Here is a 13,548-nt window from a genome sequence, read left to right as displayed (position 1 = left end):
TGCTAAAAACCATTATTCTTTTCTCTTATTAATCTTAGGAGAAAAGAGTTTCTTAAATAGAAGAAATACCCAATTACAAATAAGGAAAGAATAAAATAATTACAAATAAGGAAAGAATAAAATATTGTAAATATATTACAATAAATACAATATAAAATTTCACAATAAAGGAAATAATCAATACTCCCCCTTGAGCTGGTTTGAAGATATCATTCATAGCCAGCTTGTCAATCAACTCGTTGAATTGCCACTTTGGAAGACCTTTGGTTAACACATCTGCAATTTGCTCTGTTGTCAGGAGAAAGGGAATGCATATTATTCCTGCATCAATCTTTTCCTTTATGAAGTATTTATCAACTTCAATATGTTTGGTACTATCATGAAGGACTGGATTGTGGTCAAAGGAAATTGCTGACTTGTTATCACAATAGATGCATTTGGGCATTGTCTGAGAGAAATTCAATTCTTCCAATAGTCTTCTTATCCATATGCCCTCACAAATACCATGGGCTAATGCCTTAAATTCTGCTTCAGCACTACTTCTTGCAACCACACTTTGTTTTTTACTTCGCCAAGTAACCAGGTTTCTTCCAACAAAAGAACAATACCCCGAAGTAGATCTTCTATCAGTCGTGCTTCCGGCCCAATCAGCATTAGTGTAAACCTTAATGTTTAGGTGGTCTGCTTCGTGAATAATATACCTTTTCCTGGAGTACCTTTCAAATATCTCAAAATTCTATAAACTATTTCAAAGTGAACTGACCCGGGAGCATGCATGAACTGACTTGCTACACTAACTGCAAAAGCAATGTCAGGACGTGTGTGAGAGAGGTATATGAGTCTCCCTACAAGCCTCTGGTACTTTTCCTTTTCTTTTACTTCTTTTTCAGTTGCAGTAACCAATTTTAAATTTTGCTCAATAGGAGTTTCTGCTATCTTGCAACCAAGTAAACATGTCTCATTCAGTAGGTCAAGAATATACTTCCTCTGGTTGACAAGAATGCCATTTTTAGATCTGGCAAACTCCATTCCTAGGAAATACTTTAAGGTTCCCAGGTCCTTGATTTGAAAATCATTATCAAGGTTTTTCTTCAAGATATTCAGTCCTGTCTCATCATTACCTGTAAGAATGATATCATCAACATACACTATCAAAACGATCAACTTACCACTTCCAGTATGTTTATAGAACATGGTATGATCAGCTTGACTTTGACTGAATCCATAGCTTGTGACTGCCTTTCCAAACCGTTCAAACCATGCTCTGGGAGATTGTTTAAGCCCATATAATGATTTTTTTAACTTGCACACTTTGTTAATCCCGAGATCCACCTCAAAACCAGGTGGCAAGTCCATAAAAACCTCTTCTTCAAGATCCCCATTGAGAAAGACATTTTTCACATCAAGTTGATAAAGAGGCCAATCAAAATTAACTGCCACAGACAACAAGATTCTAATAGAATTGATTTTAGCTACTGGAGCAAATGTTTCTTGATAATCAATGCCATAGGTCTGAGTGAACCCCTTGGCAACCAATCTGGCCTTGTACCTTTCAATACTACCATCAGCTTTACATTTTACAGTGAACACCCATTTGCATCCCACCGTCTTCTTATTTTTTGGTAGTTCGACTATGTCCCATGTGCAATTTTGTTTCAGTGCATTGAACTCTTCCATCACGGCTAATATCCAATTCAAATCATTTAGGGCTTCCTGTATATTCCTTGGAACAAATAGGTTGGTTATTTTGGATGTGAAGGCTTTATGACAGTCGGACAATCTATGATAGGAAAGATAGTTTTCAATGGGATATTTGGTGCATTTACGAGTACCTTTCCTATGGGCAATTGGAATATCAAGATCAGAGACATTAGGTAAAGGATTAGAAGGAGATGAAGAACTAGGAGAAATAGGAGTAGAGTGTCTAATACCTGGATCTTCAGGATCATTCATCGGAGTATTTGATTGGTCCTGTGATAAGTCAATTGTCTGATCTCGGACTCTTTGAGTCAAGTTTCTTCTAGTATAAACCTGAAGTTTAGGATTTCGACTTGTAGAGTCATTTTGTAGTGTTTCTCCCCCTGAAGAAGAACTCTCCATACTTGGTATCGAAGGACTAGAGGTCATAATGGTAGGACCATTGATGTTTGGGAGAGAGAAAGTATTCCAAAAATTATCTTCAAAGTTAGATATCTCCTCATGAAGAAAATTTGGGCCAAAAAAAGGTTGATTTTCCAAAAAAGACACATCCATACTCTCAAAATACTTGTGGGTCAAAGGATCAAAACATTTGTAAGCTTTCTTATGAGAAACATAGCCTACAAAAATGCATTTAGTGGCTCGAGAATCAAGCTTAGTTCGAGAAAGATGAAAAGTATGGACATAAGCAGGACACTCAAACAATTTAATTGGTAAATCAGAAGACAGTCAGTTATTAGGAAAAAAAAACTCATTGAAGTGATTAAGAGGAGTTTTAAAATTCAAAACCTTAAACAACATTCAATTGATCAGATATGCAGTTGTAAGAATGGCATCACCCTAGAAATATTTTGGAACATTCATAGAGAACATAAGGGCACGAGCAACTTCAAGTAAGTGTCTATTCTTTTGCTCAGCAATGTCATTCTGCTGAGGCGTGTCACGACACGTAGCTTGATGAAAAATGCCCTTTTCTTGCAAAAAATTGGTTAATTGTTCATTGAAATATTTAGTGTCGTTATTAGAGTGAAGAATTCGAATTTTAGTTTGAAATTGAGTCTCTATCATCTTGTAAAACCGAATAAAAACCTCTTTTACCTCTGACTTTTTTGTTAACAAATAAAGCCAAGTTAAACGAGTGTGGTCATCTATAAAGGTAACAAACCAACGCTTATCACTATGAGTTAAGACTTTAGGCGGACCCCAAACATCAGTATGAATTAAGGAAAAAGGTGATGAAGCCTTGTACGGTTTAGGCAAATAGGTGGATCGATGATGTTTGGCAAAAATGCAACTTTCACATTGAAAAACTGAACAATCAAATCCTTTAAATAAATCGGGAAACAAATACTTTAAATAAAAGAAATTTGGATGCCCTAATCTACGATGCCAAAGCATGATAATTTCTTTAACAGAAGGAGAACAAACACTACTCAAGCCTTGAACTTTTTTATGACTAGCAGAAACTTCATCAAAGTAATAGAGACCATCAATCATCCTAGCACGTCCAATCGTCCCCCCCAACTCCTGATCCTGAAAGATACAATGAGTTTCACAAAAAATAACACGACAGTTAGCATCCTTAGAGAGTTTACTAACAGACAAGTTACAAGCTAATTTTGGAACATGAAGGATAGGACGTCGTATAAGTTTTGTAGTCAAAGGAATAGTTCCTTTTCCTGCAATAGAGGTGAAGCTGCCATCGGCAATGCGAATTTTTTCATTGCAATACACAGAAGAATATGATTCAAATAAACAAAAGGAACTAGTCATATGATCAGAAGCTCCAGAGTCTATAATCCATGGAGATGAATTGAGGCAAGAGAGAGCTTGAGGACAAGTACCTAATTGTGCCAAGGAAATACTAGGATTATCAGATGATGAATTGATCTGTAGCAGCTTCAAAATTTGATCAATTTGCTCTTTATTAAACGGGCTGGAGTCAACAACATTAGCATTAGAGGCATGTTGCTTAGAACTTTTCCAATTCACAGGTTTTCCACGAAGTTTCCAACAAGTTTCACGTGTATGTCGAGGTTTATTGCAATGGTCACACCAGACACGAGGCTTTTCATGTGGCTTATTGGATTGATTAGAAGCCTTCATTGCAGTATTTTCAGTCACCAACACAGAGCATTCAACTGAGTCAATAAGTTTTTTGCAAATCATAGCATTCATGTGACTTTCATAGCATTCATGTGACTTTCTTCCCTACGAACTTCAGAAAAAACATCATTAATAGTTGGAAGAGTAGTTTTTCCAAGTATTCTACCTCTAACTTCATCGAACTCAACATTGAGACCAACAAGGAATTTGTAAATATGACCATCTTCAACAGTTTTCTTATAGTGATTTTAGTTCTCTGTAGACTTCCACTCATACATATCAAAGAGGTCAAGGTCTTGCTAAATCCTTTTTAATGAGTGAAAGTATTGTCTAACGGATCTAGTTCCTTGTTGAATATCACCCAATTTTAAGTTCAACTCAAATACTTGTGACTGGTTGCCCAAATCAGAATACATCTGAGTTACACTATCCCATAATTCCTTGGCAGTAGAGTAACACATGTAGTTACAACCAATGTCTTCGACCATGGAATTGACAAGCCAAGTCATAACCATGGAGTTTTCAGCGTCCCATCTAGCGAATGAAGGGTCATTTGGACTAGGAATGTTTTTTTCTCCTGTGATGTAACCAATCTTCCCTTGTCCACGAATATATATCCGAAGACTTTGGGACCAGCGAAAAAAATTATCCCCATTGAGTCGAATGGTAGTTATTTGGATAGTGGGACCGGTTGAATGACCATGATTGTTGCAAACTCGAATGATGGGTACCTTAGTGTCTGACATATCGTTGAAGAAAGGAAACCCATAATACAAAATTAGTAGATCTGAAAAAAAAAAAAACAAGACAGGCTTAAACGAACCAACAACTAGGAAAATTATAGCTGACAGATAGCGGCAACCGATCAGCAGAAGATTGCGTTTTTTCTAGGGTTTCAAAAAGAAAAAAAATAGGTTTTTTTTTTTTGGGTTTTTAGGGTTTCAAAAATGTTGTTGCTCTGATATCATGCTAAAAACCATTATTCTTTTCTCTTATTAATCTTAGGAGGAAAGGATTTCTTAAATAGAAGAAATACCTAATTACAAATAAGGAAAGAATAAAATAATTACAAATAAGGAAAGAATAAAATATAGCAAATATAATACAATAAGTACAATATAAAATTTCACAATAAAGGAAATAATCAACACATTTGTTACATATTTAATCTTTTAGAAAGAATCAATTTAATCTTATTAAACCAATTTAAAAGATTAAACTTAGATTTCTAATCTCATTAGAAATATGATCTTAGGTCTATTATCTCAATCATATTTTAAAACAATTTTTTTTAAAATGATTATAGCCTAAGGTTTACATGCAACTCTTTATTATTAATTTTAATTCTAATTTTATTTAATTATAACAATTATAAATAAATGAAACAATTAAAAACCAACCATTGCATGCTAGACATACTTTAGTTAATTGTAACATGAATAAATTAACCTAAGATAATGTCATACTTCATGCAATATTCATTCATTACTAATATATAATATTTATATAACTAAGTAATGAATCGTGCTATAGGTCTTGAAACTATATGACATATATTATGACATATAATATAAAACATACATCGCATGTATATTTATATTAAAAGTTGATGGACTAGGATAGGAGCTCTCTAAAAAAGAAAAAAAAAAAACAAAAGGCTAACTATTACAAAATTTGAGTCAACCAGTTCGAAACAGGTGAACTAGGTCTTGAACTGCTCGAACCGAACCACCCTTCAAAGAACCACTTTGCAGCTGATCATGTAGCAACTGATCTATACGACGAGCATCTATGCGATAAGCATGAAAGACTATACGATCGCGCAGCTAGCAACTATGCGATGAGCATGAAAGACTATGCGACCGTGTAGCAAATAACCATGCGTTGAGCAACTAAAGACCGCGCGATCATTTAGCAAGCAACTAAGCGATCTTGTAGTAAACGCAACAGGATCGTATAGAAAAATCTACATGATTGCGTAGCATTAGCTATGCGATCGTTTAACAAATGCTACATGATCGTGTAGCAAAAGCTATCTGATCGCATAACAAGAGCTACCCGATCATTTAGTTATAGCTACAGATCTGGAACCTCTATTTCGTCTTCTCCATCAAAACAACACTCTGCAACCTTTCTTTGAAGCAACCCGGAACATCATTTGTGACTCAAACTTACAAATCATAGACTTAATTGTGACAATTAATGCCCAAAAACACAAGGGCCTTTACAAACTAAATTTGTAAATTAAAGAAAGCCTTAAACAGAGAGTTCTATCCTTAAACATCCATCGACAAATTTATCAACAACCATTCATAACATAAATAGAATGCAGATTATAAAACCCACCAATACTATAAAACAATTCAATATAAGAATGAAATTCGGAATAAGAAACCTACAACCTGGCTCGGATACCAATTGAAGGAACTAAAATGAGAGAACCTTGAGCGGAAACAGATCGACCAAATTCCATAATTTATTGAATACAAAGATTTATAGCAAACAAGCAATAAGATATGCATTTAAATCTAAATTACAACATGCTTTAAAAGAAAAATTGTTTTAAGAAACCTCACCTTTGAAGACATTTTTCTTCACGTTTTCCCTCGAACTGATCACGAACTTCTTGAAGACCTTCCTCAAGATAAACCTTGAAGCAAAACTCGATACTACCACAATGGATACCTTAGGGTGAGAATGCAGGAGTGGTGGACTCTGACTATTTTGGTTAAGAGGGAAAAACTTAAGGTAAAGGAAGAAGATTGAGAATTCTAAAACTCAAAACAAACTCACAGAACACTTCTGTATTTTCTTTCTCACAATCGTTTAACAGTCTTAGTTCCAGAAGAAGAAAAAACAAATTTTCTTTTCTACTTTCCATAAAAATAACCACCCCCACTGATGTGGGTGGAGAGAAAAGATGGGGAAGAGAATTGTAACTCCCTTCCTTATTATCAAAATAATAATAATATAAATATAAATATGATAACTAACTTATCGTATTATATATATATATATATATTATGTTATATCAAATATAACATATAACCTATAGTTTTAATATTGTATCACATACAATATAAACAATAGTTTATTTTCTCTATCATATGGCATTTAATATAAATCATATTTATATTAAATTTAACAACTATGAATCCAATTCATAGAAAATATATTTGAATCTCATTCAAATATTTATTTCCTCCCATTAAGTTATAATGTATCAAATACATTATGACAATTATATCACATATAATTGAAACAACTTAATTATATCATATATAATTAAATCTCTTTATTACTTTGAACAGTTCAAATTAATTGAAAAATTGATTCTCAACTAAATCCTATTGAGCTACCAAGGGGACCTCATGGACCTATAGCTTGAAGCTCCAACAGTACATGAATAATTAATTAAACTCTTTAATTACATTATTCACCATCTGTTAACTGTTGGACACTCCACTAAAGACCGACAGCTGTACTCTTCGCACTACAGATATATTTTTGTATCCATTGGATATAACCAATCAACAGTACAATGACCTTTCAAAAATTTCTCGTAAGTACAGCTTGGCTAAATTACCGTTTTGCCCTCGTAGTTACATCTAACTCCTCAAGTACGATTGATCCCTCTAATGAACAATAGATCATAGTCCTACTATGACTAAACCCCTCTCGTGCTAGGAGAGGGTGTGGCGCCACATTGTTCAAGACCCGAAATCAGCCCTTAAGGGAGTAATTTATCTACTTACCCTTGCTTCGGGGAAAGAGTGAATTCCATCTTATGTAGCTGTCTTCCCAGCTCCCCAATCAGACGAATCCTCAAAATGGAAGGCTTGTTGAGTTAGCAATTTGGCCATTCTTACCCATATAAATCAAAGAACCGCCCTCATAGGCAGGAGTTCACAACTCACTCAAGATTCATGTCATGTTACCTATGGTCATCCTGTTTAAATGTAAGTCTCTATTATGAACGACGTTATATAATGAGACTAAACATTTCATGGTTCAGTCTTATATAAACTCCCTTGTACAGAATATCCCCACTCGCATATATAATGCATGAATGATCAGAATCAGATAATTTGTAGTACTTTACAACAATTGTAACACCTACAAAGCGGGCCATACTCGTAGTGTCACTAGGATAAGGTACCCAGCCTTATCCAACTACTACAGACCATTTAGGTTATCACTTAAACATGATCTACCCATATGTCCCCACATACATGTTTAAGTTACAAAGATAACCTTGGATGTTAGTTTATTAGTTTGTGGTTGATGCAACTAAAGAATCAATTATTTTATAGACCATGAATAAAATATCATATATTTTATTAAATACATAAAGAGTTTGTTCAACAATGTTTACAAACTATAAGACCCTACGAGATTTAGGGCATCAACCCCAACAAGGAAAACCATGTAAAGAGTTTGTGAAGACACCTAAAAGGGTGTGTGTGTTGGATGTACATGCTGAAGACACCTAAAAATGCATGCAAGTAGAAGTTGGTGCAAGGAGGGGGGCTTGAGACTAGTACAAATAGGGGAAAGAGGGGCTTAGTTTTTCCATTCCACTCGAGAAAATTTTGATTTTGTTGAGCCAAATTAAAGATATTTGAGTGTAGAAAACATCACTGGGCTGCCAGAGTAATCCAATTTTAAGAGACCTAGAAAAATTTGGAAGGAAGGAAGAAAAGTCAGACTGCCGCAGAGGCCAGCATCCAAGTACCCAGCCACTTTACATCCAGCTGCCGCATGCTTCATCAACATATCTCGAGCGCACCCATTCAGACCCCACACATCCTCGCGCTTGCAATCACCCACATGGACGCAGTACTTGCACCTCGCCGTACTGTGCGGCCAACCTAACGCACGCTTGTGCCCATGTACGCATCCATCGTATCCACTAATGCCCATGCCTAAACGGTGCCCACCCATCTGCCATGTCTAGCACCCAACCCAATAGCAACCTTGCATTTGTGTGTGCTAGCAGCACCACTAGCACCCTTTTGCATGTCCGTTCATTAGCCATCTTAGACTACCCCAAATGCATGCTCAACACATCTCTTACTGCCCTTTGAGTTCTGAAACACCTAGTTTGGATTATTTTGTATTAGTAAGCTAAGTTTAAGGCCATAAAGGTATTCTAAGGTTATTATAGCCCTAATTTTAATTCTAAGCTAATCTAGGACAAATTTAGGGCATGTTGGGATTTAAAAAAACCAAGATTCCAAAAAAAGATTAGGAAGTTGGGAAGGTTTGGAGGAAAAAGAATCCTTGCTGGTGAATTTAGAGTGGTTTATTTTTAAATATTTTGGTTGATGTTATATACATATATAGTAGTATATATATGTATGATCTAGAGTTATTGGCATGATCTGTATTACATGTTTTTTCCTGGTTGAAAATCTTGGATTTAAATTTATCTATGGTTTGTACAAAAGAATGTTTTCTACCAGTTTGTATACACTATTTCAGTATGTTATGTGTGGAAAAAGGAAATGTGTAAACCTTTAGTTTGAGAAAATCATATTTTACTGTGGTTTGAGGAACATGATTTCAAACATTGAAGTTTGCTTGTTGTACCCTAATGGACCGCACGGGATGGTCAAAAGATCTGTGGATCGAGATTTTATGTTTGTGACCGAGTCTCCCATTGGATAGTCAAAATATCTCTACATCTAATATTTGAGTCAGTGGAGGAAATCTCGTATAGGATGGATAGAGGGACTGCAGGCCAGCTCTAAGCCTATGACGAGATTCTATGTTGACATGTGTACATGGTTGGGTTATATTTTATTCGGAGACTGATTTTTAGAACTTGGTTATGGTTTACATGGATTTATTCCTTGTTATGTTCAAGGAAATCTATGATCATGCCATATTACTATTTATTATGCTCATGCTCATATTTTAAAATTTAAGCAAGTATTTCGATATTCTGGTACTATTTACATCGAAAAATATTTATAAAAGGTTTTCAAAAGAAAAATCTATGTTCATATTATGATCACCACTTGTTGTGCTCAGAGAATGGGCTTCGTAAACCTCCCCTCCACAATCAAACAATATTTATGATTCATCGAATCGACTACTTATACTACTAGGTAGCACAAGCGATAAGTCCGGATTCGAACCTTAGGGGGGCCTAAGATAGAATCTCTTCTAAGCTAAATTCGCCTTTGAAAAGTAATAAAAACAGGGGGGATTTTGATTTGGTTGACAGGAAAAACTAAATACGAAAATTAAATGGTAGAAAAGTAAGATGGATTGAGAAAGAGAGAGATGAAGCCACAAGATTACCTTCATCGATTTAGAGATCGGTGAGTTATCTATAAATCTAATCATCGATTAATCATAAAAACATTCTTGAATTAACTATTTCTTAAGTCTAATCAAATGTAGGAAAAGCCCATAGAAACTCCAATGGAAAATCAACATGTCGTCAATTCCTAAATTAACCTAATGTTGTCACACCAACCATTTCATTTAGTTAATCACTTCACATTCTTGGATTGGCTAGGACTTAAGCAAGAATGACCAATTCTAACCTAATGCATTTACAATGTTTAGGTTTCGTTATCTCTTAAGTGAGCCTAGAAGCTGAGCAATCAAGGCATAATTATAACAAAAACCTATTGCTGCTGTATTAAGCATGTTTTCGATGCAATTACGGACAACAAGAGCAAATTAACGTACAAGAGATTAAGTCGTCAATTCAATCTACCTATATTCTCATTCTAGAAATTCAAACAAAGATTGGAAAATAAGTAAGAAACAACAAGATCAAGAAGAACTCATAAGAAATCTCATTAAATTCAAAGAAAACCCTTACAGACCTCAAAACCGATGTAATAGCCTTCAATCATTCATCATATCCGAATCAAGAGGTCGAGATTTGACATTAAAGTTCAAAATATAAGGAAATCTCATGAGTTCTGGCCTAAAATAGCCAAAACCAAGCAAAATACACTCAAAGTCGGCCTAACTCTCCTCTCTCTTTACCTAATTCGGAAAGAAAAGATATTATTATAGCCACAACGCGACATTGGGATGAGCGTAGTTACGCTGGCTTTTTCTCGGTGTAGCATAATTACTCGGTGGGTTACGCTATCAATGATCAGGCGCACATGTTTTCTTCGGTCAATATCCATAGTGTAATTACGCTATGATTAGGCGTTGTTACGCTGCAAGAAAAGAAGCTCCCAAGTCTTCAACGCAAGGTTGGAGTGTAAAGAAAGGGTCGTTATGTTGTATGGATTACTTGCTTTCTGCCTTTTAGTGTAGAGCTATGCTCGATGGAGGCTAATTACACTAACTTCAAGGGTATTTTGGTAATTTTTCTCCTTTGAACATCAAATGCTCAAATTAATTCATTAACCCCGAATGACTTTAAATGCTCAATTCTACCTATTGAGTGCTCAATACCTACAAAGTAGCATAATAAACATACAAAATTCATAAACAAACCTAAACTAAGCTAAGGAAAATAGCATTTTGATGGTGTTATCACCTCTCATTGGACTTCGTAGTTCATGTTTTCCAAATGTTTTATTTTTCCTCCCCCCTCCACCTCCAGGTAGCAATGGAAAAGAGTTATGAGGTGTCGCTTGAGGTCAATGTCTATCACACTACATGATTAATTATTTATCTTAACTATTTGAGGGTCTTTAAAGTCTGGTTGTGGGTATTGAAGTTAGGAATTTGTAAATACATGATGATAAATATTAAAACCTGATTGTAATAAAGTAAACTATTTATAATTAAGCAATCTTCTAGATTATATAAGTTGTGGGCAAAAAAGGCTAGAGTGGACAGTAGATATCACAAAAGAGTGGTATTTACTGTTTTCATGTCTCCTTCTAGGTGAAAGAGGTAGACTCTGGAGGGGGTGTGACACTACACAATTTCTCCATCATCCAAAAACTCTCACCAGTCTGTCTCACTCGTTAGAATCACTCCTCGACATCTTTCGATTCCACACCGTCACTCCTTGTTCTTGCTACTAAGTTTATCTTCTACTTTTTTTCTCGATTTTATCTCCATCAGTAATACTCTATACTACTATTGATGTTTTTTTGTCATTTGAGATTCGAAGGCACCTGATAAGTTGAATGGAATCGAATTAAATGCTTAGAAATCTTGATTTGGGTTGTGAAGATTAAGAGTTGTTTTCTTGGGTTTGTTTTCTTTTCATTGCTATATATTATTGTTATTATTATTCTCTTGGATCTCACGGGAAAGGGGGAGAAAAGAAAGGGAATGGAAGAACACAAACTTTAATGGAAAACAAAGACACCAAAAAAAGGTGGTAATTACAGGGAGAAGGAAGGAATAAGGACAGTTGTAGATTCGATTAAAGTATCTTATACTAGTCTTCGAGTTGTGAAAACTTGCTGTTCGTAGTTTTGAATTTATTCGAAATGCTCAATTAAGATTTATGGCAGATTTTAGGCAAGAATATCCCTCTTGAATATTCTCTCAATTCGATTGAGGTTTTCAAATTGAATTCTAACATGTAAACTTTGTTTTGATTGTATAGATTTCAAGGAAGTTGACACTTGTTCAATGAAGTGAAATTTAGATTGAGAATTATAGGATTTTTTTATCGGGGTAAGTATTTTTCACATCTATTCGAAAATGTAATTGTGACTATTGGGATTTGATAAGAGTTTGAAAGTACATTTTGAATGTTTGAAAGTATGTTTTTTTGACTTTAAGATTTACTAAAATAGTTTTATGTAATTTTAATTATTTATGAGAAATGAAAATATATGACTAATTTTAATAGTTTTATAATTGTTCCTATGAAGTTTTGGATTAGCTTCAGGCTTCTTCAATACTTTTCAACTAGGACCCATGAGTCATTTTCGGTAAGTTTTAGGTGTTAAAACTATGTTAAAATCATTCCAGGTTCAATTAATGTACTATAAAATAGTTTATAATCTGTAGGGATTCTCTTTGTATTTCAAGACTAGTTCGAAGTATGCTATAAGTAACTTTGTTTATATTTATGCATTTTTGTAAATGAAAATGGTTGTTATTAGTCTTTTCTCTTAATTTGATAGGCTTACTTGTTTAGATTCATAAATAATTTTTCATTGAGTTGTTTATAGTGTCTATTGAATTCATCGTACTTCATGAGTTTTATTACCTTGTTAACTTTTTTTTTTTTTGTTTTTGTAAGTTGAGTTGTTTGTGTTTAATTGTTATAATTTCTTTTTGTTTATGTATATGCATTTATCAAAGTGAATTTGAGTTCTATAATTCTTTTTTCTTATTTTCGATAAGTTGCTTGGGTTGATAACTTTATTTATGGATTCCATTGAATTGTACATGTATTATATCTTTATAAGTTTTTTCTTCTTTTTTTTTTTTTTTTTTTTATGTCTAGGCATTTTGTCAAATGAATTTGCATTCTATTGGTCGTTTCTCTTACTTTTAATAAGTTTACTTGTTTGGATTGATAATTTTTTGGTTCCATTGAATTGTTTGTGTTTATAAGGTTATAAGTATTTTTGTTTACTTTTATGCATTTTTCTAAAATAGTCTGCTAGACTTACTTTCTTTGATTTTGTCCTTTTTCTTCGGAGTACTTTCACGTTAAAACTTCGTTTGGTCATTTTTCTTATAGTACCCATTACGATTTTTCAAAATGTTATATTATTTACTTATCTTTTATATCAAGTGGCCTGAAATGAGGGGAAAGGTCAATGAAGAAAGCCAAAGAAATAGGAC

At 34.2% G+C, this 13,548-nt stretch overlaps 1 pseudogene; it reads right to left on the bottom strand.

The window, feature by feature from the left end:
• The window catches only part of LOC150036161 (uncharacterized), a 13,769-nt pseudogene extending 5,042 nt beyond the window's left edge, over window positions 1-8,727 (bottom strand).
• Between the last annotated feature and the right edge of the window lie 4,821 nt (window positions 8,728-13,548).

Source organism: Benincasa hispida, chromosome 5 (assembly GCF_027475165.1).
Source record: "Benincasa hispida cultivar pf3 chromosome 5, pf3_genome.v1.1, whole genome shotgun sequence".
NCBI classification, from domain to species: domain Eukaryota; kingdom Viridiplantae; phylum Streptophyta; class Magnoliopsida; order Cucurbitales; family Cucurbitaceae; genus Benincasa; species Benincasa hispida.
Note: the sequence above shows the minus strand (reverse complement) of the source record. Positions and strands in the feature narration are given on the sequence as shown.